Source organism: Podarcis tiliguerta (genome assembly GCF_965153285.1).
Source record: "Podarcis tiliguerta genome assembly, chromosome: 12".
NCBI lineage: Eukaryota > Metazoa > Chordata > Lepidosauria > Squamata > Lacertidae > Podarcis > Podarcis tiliguerta.
This window is the reverse complement of record NC_139545.1, coordinates 28,717,384-28,736,060: the sequence shown is the minus strand read 5'-3', so window position 1 is coordinate 28,736,060 and position 18,677 is coordinate 28,717,384. Positions and strand designations below refer to the sequence as shown.

Here is an 18,677-nt window from a genome sequence, read left to right as displayed (position 1 = left end):
AGAATTCAGACAGAAACAAAAAATGCCTATGTTCTCTGACTCATCCCATGTCTAGAAGAAAAATCAATCCAGCAACTATGATTGGCATTCATTATTGTCAGTCTGCAAGCAATACATGACATTTCTTCCCATTTGCATCGGGTTCCCTATAATTATGTAAAATTCCACCACAGAGGCCAGTGAGATGAATGACATAGCTTTTCAGAAACTGGAGTGAGGCGGAACAGAAGCAATGGTACATGCAGCAAACAGGTTAGAATGGAAGCCAATGGCTTCTTATATCCATAACTTCAAATACACATTTTAAACATATATTAAAAATTGATTGCACACACAGTAATCCTTGCACTAACAGAACATTCAGGTAGCGCTACTTCGGATACAACCGTTAAGATTCAAAAAAGTTTAAGAATGCAAGTTAAATCTGCAATGTGTTAGGAGGGAACACACTTTCAACAAGGATAGGAAGTTTTTTTTATATAGAAAAATGTGAGCCGGAAAATATCTATGACATACTGCTCAATAACTTGCAGAGCAGAAGTAAAAGCTTACATAACATACAAACCAGACAAGGATGGTTAAGAATCAGAATGGTACATGTTGTGATAGGAACCTTCTTCAAACCTCTGTGCTACTTTTCCAGGGCTGTTCCAGTGGAATTCTTATGCCAAGCATGCCACCTAATACTTCCCGTTATAATAAACTATTTTAGAGCATTTCACCCTCAAGGTGTAATACGGATGTGTCTCAACAGAAGCTTTCATCCTCTTTTATCCTAGTCTTTCCCCCAATTGTTTTATTAAAACAAGGATCCTACTGCACCAAAGTCAATAATTACTGAAGGAGTTCCCTTGGAGACTTTTATTTTCTGGATTCAGCATCTAAACCTCGCATTAATTAGTTGGCAAGCAGAATAAAGCACTCTCTCAGCTCAGCTGGCACCTTTGCTTCCTAAATCATATTTTCCCCTCATATGCCAAGTTGTTAATTATTTTGAGATGTAAAAAAAAATGCATTAAACGAACAAATGAACTGTAATAGTTCCAGAGGAAGGGGATTCAGGTGAACAATACAGTGGTACCTCGGGTTAAGTACTTAATTTGTTCCGGAGGTCTGTACTTAACCTGAAACTGTTCTTAACCTGAAGCACCACTTTAGCTAATGGAGTCTCCCGCTGCTGCTGCGCCTCCGGAGCACAATTTCTGTTCTCACCCTGAAGCAAAGTTCTTAACCCAAGGTACTATTTCTGGGTTAGCGGAGTCTGTAACCTGAAGCGTACCACTGTAATGGTCAAAAGATTTCCGCCTTCTAAAGCATGATGTTGCATGTCATCCATTGCAGGGCTGGAGACAAGGGACAGAGTACGAGTGAAGTCTTTGGGAGGACTCTTGAGCCTTTGCAAAAGTCACATACTAGGCAGAAATTCAATTTGTGGTGCTTTCTGTCCCATAGAGGTACATTTTTAAGGAAGTTTCACCAGCTGGATTTCTGTCACCCATGCTGGTGTTACAAAGGCACAAGAGCTCTGTCATCAAAACAAAGAAAGTTAGTTTACTGAAGAGCATCTGGTAACTGTCATAGAGAATCCACTGCTATGGCTACAGTCCCATGCATATAATACTAGTATTCAATAGTCTAGGTCAGGTATCGTCAACCTTTTCTAACACAAGATCCACTTTTAACCCAAACATGCATTTAGGTATCTATATATTAATCTTTCACCATATATTTGCAAGATAGTAGTCCTTTTGCTGAAACTCACCAGTGGTCTAGTTGTCTCCCAAAAGTGGATGCAGGCATCTTATTACTTTCTGTATTTATCCTTCACTTTTCAAATAGAACATTGCCCAAGGTAGCATACAAAACACAGAACTTGAAAGGTTACAATAGAAAACCGCACATACAAACTATGTAACTAGCACCGTAAATAAGCCATAAAAATGTCAGCAAGGTAAAAATTATCATCCTTCTAACAATGAACTTGTGTGGTCTCTTGCCTATCATTTTGCTGGTGAAACAGGGCCACCTAATCATAAGGTCATGTTTCCGCGCACTCAGGTACACAAAAAGACATTAGCCTGCAAATTGCTATAATTTTTTCAAATGACCCGACAAGCTCACTTGCTTCAAGGACCTGTGGAATGATGAGTGCATATTGTGGATTGGTGGAAAGAGAACAAGCCAGCCCGCTTGCAGCTGTAGCCACGATCTGGAGAGCGATATGCAACATGAGTTTATGAACAACACTGCTTCCTGCCCTGCACTTCTTTCAAGAGGAAGGAAATTAAAAAGAATACTCTCTTTCTCTCTCTCCTTTCTCCTTCTCTTGAAAACTCCCTTACCAATTTCAGGAGTAGCAGCTAGGCTCAAACCTAAGCTCTTTAGATGCAACACTGGGGAGGTTTCAGGAGGTGCAGCAAGAATAAACCTAACCCTTTCCCCGCTACAAAATTTCTGGGCTTAATAGAAATGGACCTGGTGATTCACTGCAATGCTTTATTGCTGGTCTCCGTCTGTATTTACTTAAAGTTGGCACTAATACTAACTCAAAACAGTCACCTGGGCAGAGCATGATGGGGAGGCACTGCTCACCTGCCTTTCTAATGTAGAGGTCACTGCCAGCAGCTAAGGGAGAGAGGGGTAGGGAGGTCAGTGTGGGACAGATACAATGGGGGAGTCAATCCAACACACCTGGATAGCTTGGTTGCTTAGAGCATGGTGCCGATAATGTCAAGGTTGCAGGTTCAATCCCCATATGGGACAACTGCATATTCCTGCATTACATAGGGTTGGACTAGATGATCCTCAGGATCCTTTCAAACTCTAGGATTCTATTATCATCACAGTGTGGCTACCTCTCTGCCGCCTTATCCCCCTCTGCTACCACCAGCAACCTCCACAATGGGAAGGCAGTTGCGCACTGAACATAACTATGCTGACAGAATGTTCTCCTATGCCAGGCATGTACACAACAAGGAGACATATTGTACTGACTGTACAAAGCTAGTAGCACAAAGATAGCACCATTGGGAAGCTGTAGACCCAACTCTCACTGGTGCCCAAAACCTCTTCTCCTCTGATTACAGCAAGCTATAAAAAAGGGAAAAGAAAGATCTACAATCAGTGCAGCTCATTGTGCCATTTGTCTACAGTTAAAATTTGAGGATGTTCTCTGGTTAATTAATATGTCAAAGGAGGAAAAGTTCACAATGGAACTTTCAATAAAATCATGGAGGCTTCATTTCAGGTTACGGTGAATTATTTTTCTGAAAACCAGCTTATTTTTAAATAGATGTCCCATGTAATTTATTGTTGTCTTAACACTTAATGCTATTAAAGCTACTACTGGGATTGCTAATTATATTACATTCCAGAGCTTTAATGTCAGCGTGCAGAGTTCAGTGACAGCCTGCTTCAGCAATTTAATAAAAGAGATTTCATTTGAACAAATCAGCATCAACATTCACATCAATAGCTGATCAAGAAGCTATTGTAAGCCCAGAGAAAGAAAAAGGAATAGGACAGACACTCTTGTCTGGTAAAATGATGATGCTGTGTATAAACCAGTCATCACTTTTAGTCATCACTGACCATAGACATATTTAGACATAAATGATTTACACATATCACTGACCATAAAGAATGTTCTTAGCCAAATTAGCCTGTGAACATGCTGCGTGGTTGTGCACCCCTCTCAATCCCTCCTCACTTTGTTTCTCCCCTCCTTGAGCAAGAAAACAAACCACTTAAATTTGGCTTCCACTTAAATTTGGCAAACCTTAAATTTGGCTTCTCAATCAAAGTTTGTTCGGTGGGAAGAAGGACCACAGGTGTGTGTTAGGACATAACCGTAAACCAGCCACTATATAATTTGTTTTCCTGCTCAAGGAAGGAAGCAGCACAGCAGGGAGTATTCAAGCTACATGTACTACTTTGTCTAACTATGGCTTATAGCCAGCAATGTGTCCAAACAGGGCCAATGCTTGGGTCAATGATGTAGAGAACAATAGAACCATTAGAAGCTTAAATGGTAAATCTGGCAAATTAACTGCAAAGGAGAAAAGGTCTTAGAACGTTGGAAGAACATTATATGACTAAGAGATTCCAACATGAAGCAGGAAGAAAGAAAGAAAGAAAGAAAGAAAGAAAGAAAGAAAGAAAGAAAGACAACAAATCAAATACTTTTGACAGATTTCTAGTAGGAATGGAGAGAGGTGAAAAAATATTTAAAACTCTTGTTGTTGTTGTTTAGTTGTGTCCAACTCTTCGTGACCCCATGGACCAGAGCACGCCAGGCCCTCCTGTCTTTCACTGCCTCCCGCAGTTTAGAACTCTTACACACCCACACAAGTTTATCAGGAGTCAACTCAACAAACATAAAGCTCCTTTCAGATGTTTTGCATGGAGAAAATGCACAATCCTAATACCGCCTGACAGCCACACATTTATTTTATCATCTGAAAAGAGATCCCCGTGTTTAAGAAAGCTGATCCACTAGAGTACAGGAAGACTCAATAAGAGCTTTGGGTTAAGTCTACCCCACTGAAAGCAATGGGATTTTACTCACCTATTTCAATGAATATACGCTTGAGTATGAGTTGGGATCCAACCACTAGTATATTTTCCTTAGTTTAAAAAGACCATACTGTATTTAACATCATGTTTTAAACACTGCAGTGAATATTTCAATTCATGTTTCACATTTTTGGTCTGTCTCTCTAAAAAAACGCACCCATGGTAATTATTTTAAAAATGCTTAAAATATGCTAGTTAAAATTCTGGACACACAAAAGCTCCTTCCTTTTCCAGTTGGGAGTGCCTTTTGGGTGACAAAGCTAAATCGAATTATCTTTCAGACTTGATATTACTTTGAGTCATACAAGTGAATACTTAATTCAAGAGCTTTCTACAAAAAATCTCAAGGACCTTGTTTTCAGAATTCTAAATGCTTTATTGTAATTCGAAAGAATGTCTGATTTAAAATATAAAGCAGCAAAAAGTCTTCCATTGTAATCTGTATTCGTGCCCCTGCATAATAATGAAAACATATTCTGTATCTTTTTTAATTCTGCTATTGTAAGAAAAAATGTTTTCTCTCAGATACGATCTCTCTTCTCGGATCCACTCATTATACATAACATTTATAACTGGAACAATAATATACTTCAGATACTGGCTGTAACTTTTAGTGCATCTATTGTAAGAGAAAATGCCACTGAAAAGAATAGACAGAACAGACTGAAGGCAGAAAAGGTGAAATAGGGATATGTACCACTGCTCGTCGCTTCCAGCAACCACAGACTAGAGACCCTAGTGGATTTGGGGTTCCCAATGTTTGGAATGGGAAGCACAGTGCAATGTGTGCATCCAGGGACCTTTTCCTTCCTTAACCAGCGATAAGACAAGCAGTCTTGACACTGGCACTTCTGCTTGGATTGTTGACAGCTTGTTTGTTTGGGATCCCCTTTCCTTCTTTCATATGGGCCATACAAGCTCTAACCCTGCACATTAGATACCATTTCCTCAAACTCTTACTATAATGCACTGTGCCTGGGACCAGCTTCTGAAGATCCTTTGGAAACTCCAGTTGGTAGAAATCAGTAACCAAGATGTTGGTGGGCACTCACTCATGGGATCGTATTGCATCAGAGTTGAAGAACCTCAGGCCTGAGGCCCAAATTTGCCCCCTCCATAGCCCTTTATTTGGAATTCTTCCAATGCAATTCTTCCCCAGGTCACCCCCCGCACTGGCTCTGCTTCACACACCTGTTTTTTGTTGTTGTTGTTTTTGCCTAGTTGGAATGTGCCATTGAACTCCGACAAAATCTCTTGCTCAATTTACATTCATTGTTCTTTCTGTCCACTGGACTCACCCACTAATGCCATGTGGCCCCCATAAAGTTGGCCAGAAGGGAATGTGGCCCTCAAATAGAAACAAATTCCCCATCATTGCCTCAAAGCATGTGCACTTCTGGAAGAATAAAGGGATCTCTATGAAAGGACTTGCTTTCACTATGCAATGCACATGGGATGGGGGGTGTCTTAGCCTAACATAAAGAACCATTTGTCGAAGAACACGTGTTGCCGTGTGTGTGTGTGTGTTCTGGAAGGAGGAATGGGAATTAATCAACTGTTGCTCCTAGCATCATAGGCCTGTTTATTATTCTTCCACAAGATTACTTAGACACTAATTAATCTTGTAGAATTATAATAAACAAGCTTCAAGTGCTGAGGGCAACAGCGCAAGGCCCTCGGCTGAAAACAAATAAAGTGATGAAAGGAGGACAAAAAGTATCTGCAAGTTATCAGTTCAGACCTCAGTGAATTGTCTGGATGGAGAGTAAGAGGGAGAAAAAGATAAAGAGTAGTGGGTGGCCATCAGAGGCATAAGGCCCCCAACAATTACAACAGGGGAAAACCCTAACATTCACTATTTATTATTTATGTGGGACATTACTGCAGTCAAACCAACCATTCATGTTTTGCTAGATAGGCACATGGAAGGGCTGAGGAACTCACAGCTTTCCTATAAAATTTGCTCGAGAGAACTCTGAGATCACTTCCTTTGTTTGTGTTGACAAGAAGCTGTAACACTACAACTGGGCCTGGGCATCTCTCTTTTTCTTCACCATGCATTGAAGCCGACCACACATGCATGTCTGAGCTCTGCAGCTCAGGCACCATTTTGAACTTAGATTCTGTACTTTTCTAACTTAGATGTTAGTTATAAACCTGCCTTCATTTTGCTACTGTAACTTCTGCTTTACATTTTATGTAAGTAAGTACTACTTTTACTTCTTCACAAAATAATGTGCGTGGCTGTTGTTTTTAAGGGGGAGAAAAGGGGCAATACCAGGAGAAATCCAGTCTGCCTTAAAGCATCGTGGATTATTGTTTCTAGAAGGTTAAATCAACATTGTCTTAGCTTCCAAGTTTAAAGCTGCAACAACAACAACAACAACAACAATAATTTATTTCTACCCCGCCTGTCTGGCTGGGTTTCTCCAGCCACTCTGGGTGGCTTCCAACAGGAGATTTAAAATACATTAAAACAACAGACATTAAAAAACTTCCCTAAACAGGGCTGCCTTCAGATGTCTTCTAAAAGTCGGATAGTTGTTTATTCCCTTGACATCTGATGGGAGGGCGTTCCACAGGGCGGGAGCCACTACCGAGAAGGCCTGGTTCCCTGTAACCTCACTTCTCACAGTGAGGGAACCACCAGAAGGCCCTTGACGCTGGACCTCAGTGTCCGGGCCCTGCCCTTCCTCCCAATGGATTCCAAACACATAATAATTCTTTTTTAAAAATCTAAAATTGTGAAAAACAGTCTTAAGCCACTGGTCTCAAAGCTGCCAGAGTTAATTTAGATGCAGAGATGGTGTTGCACAGTGGCTAAGAGAATGAGCAGCAATCCAAAGATGGCTGGTTCAAATGTCAACTCAGTCATAAAACAAAACCAGGAGGTCATAAAGAATTCACCGTCTCTTAGCCAGGAACCTAGAATGTGGGGATAACAGTAATGGCCAACTTTACAGGGCTGTGATCACACAACAATGCTACAAAGAATGTTACAGCGTTGCAAGTAGATTTAGAACACAATCCTATGCATGTCAAAAGAAAGTCCTGCTGAATCCAATAGAGCTTACTCTCAGGGAAGTGGGTACAGGATTGCAGCCTTATTGGCACCAATGCTTAGGATAGGGATGCACAACCTTAACTTGAACTGAAAGAACACTTAAAAGCAAAGGAAAAACACAAGCCAATAAGGGAACCTTCAGTTGGTTTGCTTTAACTGTTCAAGATCACATTTGGAAGAGACTACCCACCAGATCAAAATAGCTACAGATTCTGGCAATTCTCTTTCACCTTCCCTATGCTTCAGCTTTGCTTTTATTACAAATTATGTCAATGCTCTTTACAGTTTGAATGTTGGTAGCTAACTGGTTCACAGTAGCATAAAAGGGGTTAGAGAAAAACAGGGCATCAAGGGCTTAGATCTCCCAAGTGTGTGTGCATCTTCATATTACACACATAAAAATATGCATTGTATGAAATATCAGTTGACATTAAAAAATGTTTGTTTTTATTCCTCTTTTTAAGTTGGAAAACATTGAAAATGAAACGTCCAATACTGGGGTGCTCCGAATAAAGTTCTTCAGCTTTATTAGCTGTGAACACGCTTCTTTGTATAAACCTACAGCTTCATTAGTCATGCAGTAGGTGGGAAATTTTATGCTTATGCCTTTAGAAAGAAAGAAAAAGATTCAATGCAGTATACTGTTATAGCTGCTGGGAGCGGTTTTGTAACTTTACAGCAAAGAGAACAGCTCTGGTTGCCTTCACTGGTTGCTACACTTTAACCACCCATCAGTTCAAAACCAATCCCCCTTCCTCATTAGCACTTCCAGCGTCAATTATCTGTTCCCAGTGGCATTTTTTTAAAAAACTGAGTAACTGGACAGCCCTAAGCGGGGCTAGGGAGGAGCAGAGAGGCAGACCCACTGCCAAATATTAAGCTTTGCTCACACCAGCCAGAGCAGATGATGGGGGGACTCCTGGCGCTAGCACACCCAAAGCCAAGGAGTCCAAGGATCAGGCCTGCTGGGGTTTGGATAAAGCAGATCCAAAGCGACCAGTGCCCTATCCTCATCCCCAAAGCACCTTGCAGCTTTGATTAGTTACTTGAACTGATTATGGCCCGTGGTATCTTCCCACCCACCTGGTTACAGCTGGAGCCTTCACCCTCGTGAAGCCCCTCACAGTCCCTTTCCCCTTTGTGTTGTGTCTTTTAGACTGTAAGCATTAGACTGTCTTTAGTATTAGTTGTTGTAAGTTGCCCTGGGAGCCTTTTGCAGCTGAAGAGCGCAATGAAAATCCTTTAAATGAACTAGATAAATAGAAAGATCCCGGTCCTAATATCTGTACCACCCATTTGCCTGCAACACCTGCCAACTTACCGCACCAACAGCATATATCATTTTCCAACTCGCATTGCTACAGCTATTGATATTTCAGTGATGACTCATTTAATTTTCGGCACAGCCTGGGCGTGTTAAAAAGGCATGAAGCCCGACCTCCACTTATCAGTTTTTTTCAGGCATCTACTCCATTAGAACAAAGGCAAGTCAATGAGAAAATGGTAAACAGCCAGATAAGACGCACAGTGCAGATGCAGCAGCACCATGAATCATTTTCATTTGCCCAAGAAATTATGAGGTTCATTGCACACCATAGGAAAACATTTTCCCCCTATTGTGCTTTCTAGGAATGAATCAAAACTGTTTACTGGCAGCCTAATCCTAAAAACATTGGACTAGATCCAGAGAACTGTATGACTAGTTGCATGTGCACAAGGGGGGTTTGGATTTCTTTCTCTTGAATGGAAGTCTGACCAGCAGCAAACCACACCTGGAACTTCAAAAGTAGGTTGTGATACAGCACAGGAGTCTATGAATGCCGAGGTTAGAAAGAAGAAGAAAAAGCCCACTGGACATACCAGGTCTTGGGTGCTCCTAAAGGAGCTCTTTAGATCCTGGTCATTAGAAACACTCCAAACAAATGTGAGCATATTTGACACCATTTGAATTCAGGAAGGGAATTGTAGCACATGCTCTTTCATTGCAGACATGGGATTTTAGACTACTTAATTTAATTCAAGGCAATGTTATGTTGATGTGTTTAAAGTATTCTATAAGAAAAAAAGTATATGTCCAGACTTCAACCCTGAAAATTATAATTACTTGTGGCTAAGAAGCAAAAACTCCAGACGAGTTCCAAACAAAAACTGCCAGGCTTCAATTTATAGTTTTGCTTGATTAAAGACATGCCCTTGATTAAAGACATGCCCTTTTTTAATTGTCAAAATATAAATGACTGCATTAGCTCCTTCAAAATTTATCTAGATCTTGTGAAACAGTTCAGCTTCGGTCCCTAAGAAACAAAGTAGATATATATTTTTCTGGAAGTTGTAGATTTTATTCATGGATTACAGCCCAACCCTAGCTGACATTAATCTAATAAGCAATAAACACTGCACTCATCATGAAAATATTTAGCAGCTTATATTACTTCAAACTTCATTACATATGCAGCTGAACTATAAATACAGGAAAAAAGTTATTCAGAAGTTAAATAATGGCATAAAAATATTTTTACAATGATTTCAGTAGGAAACTGGGGTTTATGCAATACTATAGTTTTACAATGCTTTCCATTTCTAAAGGAATCTTGCAGGTTATTATGCTGTAAGTATTAAACTAGCTAAATAAAATTCTGCTACAGTTCTGATAATATGCAATGGCAGGGATCCAAGAGATGTGTTTGAATGTGCCAAGCATAATTTCTGATTTTCTCTTCTTTTGGAACAGCAGGCTCCTAGGCCATAACTAAAATTGCTTTTGAAAACTTCATTAGTGTCAATCAAAGTTTTCCATGCAACATGGGGGATTGCTCTTTGAAAACACAAGTCCAAAGTTCACTTGGGCATATAGAAAGAATCAGTGTTCTTTGTAATCAAATCCATCTCTTATAAGTGCCATGAGTCACTTATATGACAATCAGTTTCCAGAAATTCGAAGAGTATATCCATAATGTGTCCATGAAATGGCATTCTGAATAACATGAATGTGACTCATTCTGTACCATACAATACGCTGCCACCATGATAAATAGTGCACAATCTCCTAGTCTTGCACAAAGATAACAAATGTGATACCCTGCAGATGGTGTGAATTGCAGCATCCACAATCCCTGGTTTTACATGCTGGGGCTGACAGGGACTGTAGATCATGAGACTCGTAATCTCAGGGTTGTGGCTTTAAGCCCCACATAGGGTGAAAGATTCCTGCATTGCAGAGGGTTGGACTAGATGACTCTCGTCGTCCCTTCCAACTCTACAGTCTGTGATTCTGTGAGCATTTGGAGGATACCGTGTGTTGACTACCCCTGGATTCTCACATTACACCTGCATCAAAACTAACAATTTGTAACAATCATCAAGGTGTGCAAACCATGGTTAAGATCAGGCATAGGCAAACTCGGCCCTCCAGCTGTTTTGGAACTACAATTCCCATCATCCCTGACCATCCTGTTAGCTAGGGATGATGGGAGTTGTAGTCCCAAAACAGCTGGAGGGCCGAGTCTGCCTATGCCTAGTTGAGATGGTTAGCATCAACCATATTTAGGACTGGTGCAGATACAAAATCTGGGACAAAACCAGAGACCTTCTTTTCAAAGCAAGCAAGAGGGAATTCCGAGAGTGCCCCTGCCAGGTGAAGTGTGAGAAATGGCAACTTGGGAGGCAGCCCTTTGAATGGTGGCTACAAAATGCCCTCTTCAGAGAGACTTATCTGGAGCCAAGCTTGATGTCATTTCAACGCCAGGCAAATATCTCCCCACCACCACCTTGAGTCTTTTAACCTGTTCCTGCATTATATTTGTTTCACCTGGGCTGTGGGCTTGTTTTAAAAAACAACAACAACACACAACTGTTTTTACTTCTTGTATGGTCATTTGAATTACAGTTAATTTGCTTTCACTTTTGCTGCAAGCACACCATGACAGCAGTTACAGAACAGCATATGCAAGTGAGACTGTGTACTGTTCCATTGGCACGTATATCTGAAGATTACAGCCACAGTCACTAGGTCAGGACCTACTAGATGCAATGACTAATACCTCAAAGTTACCCAGATATATCCTTTCTTAATTCTACACGGTCACTGTTTTCTCAGGGCCAGTCTGGCAGAGTGGGGCATCTGCCTCAGCTAGTGGGCTCTGGGAGGGAAGAGGACAGGAGTGGTGGTCTACCCAGCTGCTCTTTCTGAATCTTTCTGAATCCTCCAGTTGTTTTCCTCTCTTGGAGATGTGTATGCCACATAACCTGCCTCTAATACTCACTCCATACATTTAAACAATGTTATTTTTCTAGAAAGGGACGCAGGTGGCGCTGTGGGTTAAACCACAGAGCCTAGGACTTGCCGATCAGAAGGTCGGCGGTTCGAATCCCCACAACTGGGTGAGCTCCCGTTGCTCGGTTGCTCCCGTTGCTCCTGCCAACCTAGCAGTTCGAAAGCACGTCAAAGTGCAAGTAGATAAATAGGTACTGCTCCAGCAGGAAGGTAAACGGCGTTTCCGTGCGCTGCTCTGGTTCGCCAGAAGCGGCTTAGTCATTCTGGCCACATGACCTGGAAGCTGTATGCCAGCTCCCTCAGCCAATAAAGCGAGATGAGTGCCACAACCCCAGAGTTGGTCACAACTGGACCTAATGATCAGGGGTCGCTTTACCTTCTTTTTCTAGAAAAAGAGGTGCCGGAACTCACCATGAACGCCTCCCTTGTTCTCTTATAAAGGCAATGGCAGCCACCCGAGAGGCGCCGAAACAGAGTTCTGGCAAGTTCTGGCTGGGAAAAAAGCCCCGCATTTTAAGCATATTTGAACCACACTGCTTCTCACAATGAACCTTGGGGGCTGCATTTTGTTAAGGGTTGCTGGGAATTGTAGCTCTACAAGGGGAAAACTACAATTCCTGAGATCCTCTGGCTAGAGGGAAACATGTGCTTTACATGTGTGTTGTGGATGTGTGTTGTGGCTTGCATGACTCAAGTACAATAATGGTTGCTCTCCCATCACCAGCTGTGAAGTAAGGTTCACAGGCATTCCAGTCAGCTTCTGTATGTGGCAAATGGGGCAGGAGACATCTTTTGTCCTTTCCTTCAGAATGTCTTGCAACTTTTTAGCAGAATGTCTTAAGACGGGCCCTGCCTCTCTTCCATCAAACAAGTCAAGGAGGTGAATGCTTCATGTTCAGCTGCATAGAACAGTTTTAACAGAAGCTTTGCAGGACTGCCGGATTGGTGTAGGTGTACGGTTTGACTAAAAAAGCAAGCTAGGTACCTAACTAAAATTCATCAAGCATAAGATATTGGCAGCAACAGTACATGCAGCATATATTTGGGGAACTCATCTATCTTGCAGGGTGGGGTGGGGAATGCAAAAATAAGAACACTCTCTTAATCCCCGAGTTTCATTCCTTTTACATGGACTACCCTATCACAGTTATGCAACAACCCCTTGTCAAAACAAATGTAGAACATGTAAAAATGCAGTCACTGTTAATAGCTGGTTCTAATTTAAAACTTTAATCACTTGTTAAGTGTCTAAACTTTGAATATAGAAAAGATAACAATTCCCATAGATGCATACTGCTATTATATCCTGATTATATTCACCATTTTTCATTTATATGTCTATTTTGCATGTGACCATCAGGAATATTTTAGTCTAAAAGAATTATCACTGCAATTTTAAGAGCCACAAAATTCTGTTTGGAAAGCTTTCAGATTTTGTTCCTGTGTTGTCAATGACAAAAAGCATGCCTGTGACCTTACGTTCATCCACGCTGAAGTAAGAATTCAATCTTGTGCATTTCAAATACTGGATCATCCGTCAAGTTTATTTTTCTCATCACAGAGACAAGAAAAGCTCACCAAACGGTAATGGTATCTTGAGCAATATTAACCAGGAAAGAAATTCATACTGATCCATCATGATAATTTCAAGTGATGCCTTAGTAGCGTCTGCAAGACCAATATGGGATTTTGTGCTTCCAGCCTTTGGCGCAATATGGAACATTTAATGATGGACAGTTAAAATGTCACAAAGCTAAAACAAACTGATGAGGGCTTCAGCCCTATATCCACTGAATTCAATGGGACTTACTTCAGGCCAGACACTATGGGACTGTGATTTAAGGTGGGGCGATACTCACTTGCTCTAGAACATATCTAAAAAGGCATGGCTCAATTAAAAGAGGGTAAAGGCAAATATCCATGGGATGCAGGTGGCGCTGTGGTTAAACCACAGAGCCTAGGACTTGCCGATCAGAAGGTCGGCAGTTCGAATCCCTGCGACGGGGTGAGCTCCCATTGCTTGGTCCCTGCTCCTGAAAACCTAGCAGTTCGGAGGCACCTCAAAGTGAAAGTAGATAAATAGGTACCGCTCCAGCGGGAAGGTAAATGGCGTTTCCATGCGCTGCTCTGGTTCGCCAGAAGCGGCTTAGTCATGCTGGCCACATGACCAGGAAGCTGTACCCGGAAGCTCCCTTGGCCAATAAAGTGAGATGAGCGCCACAACCCCAGAGTCGCTCATGACTGGACCTAATGGTCAGGGGTCCCTTTACCTTTACCTAAAGGCAAACATCACTCATTTCAGACTTAAGCACAACTAACTTTGTCTGTATTGGGGGCATGGTCATGTGTTTGCCAAAGATCTGTTTGTCAAAGATGTGTAAACTTTCACGGTTTTTTTATTCTTTGCAATTAAAGAGTTTTAAGTGCTAGTCCTATTGTCTCTAAACTGTGTTGCAGAGTCTGCGTCATCACAACTCAAGAGAAATGCCACTTGAAAAATCCTGTATATAATAGAAACAAGCTCACTTATGACATTGACCCCGTGTCAGCTTAGAAATTTTCTTTTCCTCCCAATTAAAATTATTCCTTCATACCCCAAACTAGAATTCTTCTCTAACATGCTGTTTTGTATGAACAGGCAGATTATATTTTGCACATGCACTCAAACAGGTAATCCCTCACCTTCAATGCAAACTGCTGGACGCTATCCAGGAGAAGTTCCAACATGCAACTGTTAAGATCATAGACTGTATTCCAGCTCTTATGCACTAGGCGTAGAAGAAAATTGACTAGGATTAGTCACTTTCTACTGCATTAAGCTATTCATGTGATATACAATAAAGGATCAGGAGAGCACCTTGACTATTTCCCCATGGCAACCATTTCTTTGCAAAAATAAGAACTGTAGTAGAGTATTTTACTCTCAGATAAAACAGGAGAGATGATTAGGGAATGGTAATGTTACACGGGGGTGGAGTTGACTGCTCAAGGAACCTTAGGAAGAGAGCTAACCCAGAGAATTTGGGAGAAAAGTGGCCTTACACCCTCTCCTTCTGCCAGGAAACTCAGCAAGGAATTAGCTTTCCTGTGTAGACAGTTTAGGAATGGATAATATATGTGTTTTCATTTCGCATGGTTTTACCTACAAGTATTTGCTTTCTGATTTTAAAAATACATATACATATGTAATACAAAATAAATATGTACTTAAATATATGTTTCTCTCTCTCAAATTACATATTTAATTGCTTGTTTAAACTGCCAAGAACTGTCACGGCATTCAAAGAAGTGCAAAATCCAGTGGACAACTAATTTGCAACCCATGCATTCGTCCAAGAAATGTGGATCAAGCCACTGTGTACAGGATTTAGGAAAGATGTAATTCCACAAACACTTACTATGTAACAGTGAGTTATGATTTATTTATACATATATTTATATAGCAATGTATCATAAAAAACTCATGAAGTAACAGACTCCAAGCAGTTTTCTTCCTGTTAAAATAAACTTTCCATAGGCAAGAAACCCATGCATTCGTCCAAGAAATGTGGATCAAGCCACTGTGTACAGGACTTAGGAAAGTTGTAATTCCACAAACACTTACTATGTAACAGTGAGTTATGATTTATTTATACATATATTTATATACCAATGTATCATAAAAAACTCATGAAGTAACAGACTCCAAGCAGTTTTCTTCCTGTTAAAATAAACTTTCCATAGGCAAGAAACACTTTACCTCTCTTTCTAGTCAGAAAGAGAGCTCTACCTCTCTTTCAAATTGGAACCAGTGAAGGCGGAGAAGGTCCTGTGTGAGTGCCTGGAGGTGGTTGGAGGATGGATGGGGGCTAACAGTTTGAGGTTGAATCCTTACAAGACAGAAGTACTGTTTTGGGGGGACAAGAGGCGGACAGGTGTGGGGGACTCCCATTCGGGACAACTGTGCCCCTGAAGGAGCAGGTTAGCAGTCTGGGAGTCATTTTGGACTCACAGCTGTCCATGGAGGCACAGGTCAATTCTGTGTCCAGGGCAGCCATCTACCAGTTCCATCTGGTACGCAGGCTGAGATTCTACCTGCCCATGAACTGTCTCACCAGAGTGGCGCACGCCCTAGTTATCTCCCGCTTGGACTACTGTAATGCTACCTTTGAAGGTGACCCGGAAAGTACAATTAATCCAGAATGTGGCTGCTAGACTGGTGACTGGGAGCGGCCGCCGAGACCACATAACATCAGTCCTGAAAGACCTACATTGGCTCCCAGTACGTTTCCAAGCACAATTCAGAGTGTTGGTGCTGACCTTTAAAGCTCTAAATGGCCTCGGTCCAGTATACCTGAAGGAACATCTCCACTCCCATTGTTCAGTCCAGACACTGAGGTCCAGTGTTGAGGGCCTTCTGATGCTTCCCTCACTGTGAGAAGCAAAGTTACAGGGAACCAGGCAGAGGGCCTTCTCAGTAGTGGCTCCTGCCCTGTGGAACGCCCTTCCATCAGATGTCAAAGTAATAAACAACTATCTGACATTTAGAAGATGTCTGAAGGTAGCCCTGTTTAGGGAAGTTTTTTAATGACTGTTGTTTTAATGTATTTTTAATCTCCTGTTGGAAGCTGCCCAGAGTGGCTGGGGAGACCCAGCCAGATGGTTGGGCAATAAGTAATAAATTATTACTATTACTGTTACTGTTACTGTTACTGTTATTGTTTTCTCTGTGTGACTTCTATGTGGCCTGGTTGCAGTTAAATAATCATGTAAGTATTTCATATGGAATCAGCACTCCCATCCCTTGATGATGTACAACTAAAATAACAAGGATATGGGGGTGGAGGGAGTTGTGTCATTCATCACTACTGTAGTTATGTTATGGGCACTCATTGACAAACATCCTTAACTTACCTCCTTCCACACAATACCCATGATCACAAGAGATTGAACAGCCATGGGGAAGATAACTGATCACCTTTTACCAGTAACAGAATACTGCTGTTTGTGTGCTCAGAAGGTAAGATATTTATAGTACAAGAGAACTGTCTTGAGGAAAGATGTTGTGGCCTCATACAAGAATTGCACAACCAATGTGCTAAAAAAAAAAGTCCAGAAAGACCTTAAAAAAAGTGTTCAGAAGGCTTTCTGTGCTTGCCTGGGTTGTGGTGATATTGGTACAACATCACAAAATACAGGGCTAGTTAGAACAGTATGTTTTTATGAAACATGGTGCCCTGGATCTGCATGTTTGCATCATTATTATTCATTTTTTACATGAACCACATGGCTCTCCACATGGGCCCCAGCTCATGAGCCTGTCAACAGCCTCATACATTCCACAAGGATGCCAGATGCATGACCCAGGCCACAGTGTTGATTCAGCTCTCTTTGAAACCATGTTCCATTGACTCTGCAACAGAATGAGAGCTATGACAAATGCATAGTATCAAAATGCTGGAAGCCAATTTTTAATAATATATTCGCAAATATATTAGGACCAGCTTTAGGGACACAGGATACATATCACGTTGGCTGCTTAGCTGTCAACATAACAGCTTTAATTATTTCAAAGTTTGCTTATGTAGTCAACATTCTGTCAGTACAGCTGTAGAAGTGAAATATTAAAACAACAGTCTGGGCTGCTGGAAACCCTGAATGAAATTTGTCACATTCACTCTTGTACATTTACAGCAAGTCACAGATTCTCCCTCCCGCAATGTAATTTGCAGTTTCTAATTTCAGCTTTAAAAAAACACACAAAAAAACCCTGCAGAAAAAGATAAAATGCAGGTCACCGTGGTTATTCTTACCTTTTCCAAGTATCTGTAGGACTTACTTCTGAGTAAATATGCACCGATTTTAAAAGCCAAAAAAAAAAAAGCTTGCCAATGCACAGCTACAGAACTTTCTACAAAACGCTGTATAAGATCCTTACATTTTGAAAACGATCTTTTTTTTTTTAAAAAAAAAAAAAACACTATATGAAAGCAGGGCCTCTAAACTTGTCCAAACAGGACAGGATTTTCTCTAATTAAAAATGTAATGGGGACATTCATGTCCAGCATAATAAAGAGAGTTACAATGTGCCAACAACTGACACTGAATAGCAGCACTAATGAGAACAAACTATTAATAAGTTCCCTTTTATTCTCAATTAAATATTAAGCATCGTGTGTGTGTGTGTGTGTGTGTGAGAGAGAGAGAGAGAGAGAGAGAGAGAGAGTGAGAGAGAGAGAATAAAGTAATTACATATATATGGACCCATTACTAAAAATGCTCACAAACTTTATCTTAAACCTAAGTACGCACTCCGCAAACTGAACTGCAAAATACTACTTAGAAATAAATAAATAAGTCCTGCAAAACCATTTTAGATAGATTTGCAGGACAGAGACAATTTTATGGATTAAAAAAGCAACTCTGTTTCTCTCCTAACAAAATTGTCTGCTTGTGGAATGCCTTCATTAATTCTTTGGTTTGTATTGATCTATTAGAAACTACTCAAAAAAGTCAATAATCTGAGCAATTGCCAACTTAGCAATTTATTTATTTTACAGATGCCATTTCATCTTCAGACATTATGAAATGAAAACCTAGCAACACCTTTTTCTAACAGCATATGGTATACAGAAATACAGCTATAATTTTTAAAAAGATGTTTGCAGCAGCTCCTTCATTTTTGACCCTCTCAACAATTCTGACATCAGATGTAAAGTTTGGGCATCAGGTATAAACTTGGCGTGTAAAGACATATTGAGGAGTTCTCATAACAGTCAAGCACTC

The 18,677-nt window shown here is 40.9% G+C and overlaps 1 protein-coding gene across 6 annotated transcripts in view; it reads right to left on the bottom strand.

The window, feature by feature from the left end:
- The window catches only part of DGKB (diacylglycerol kinase beta), a 323,351-nt gene that overhangs the window by 203,124 nt on the left and 101,550 nt on the right, over positions 1–18,677 (bottom strand). The window contains exon 2 of one of the 6 annotated variants that reach the window (XM_083405387.1): positions 14,595–14,680. The exons of the other annotated variants lie outside the window; for them this stretch is intronic. The gene's annotated coding sequence lies outside the window, so the exon portion shown is untranslated. The remainder of the gene's footprint in view (positions 1–14,594; positions 14,681–18,677) is intronic. 6 annotated transcript variants of the gene reach the window in all.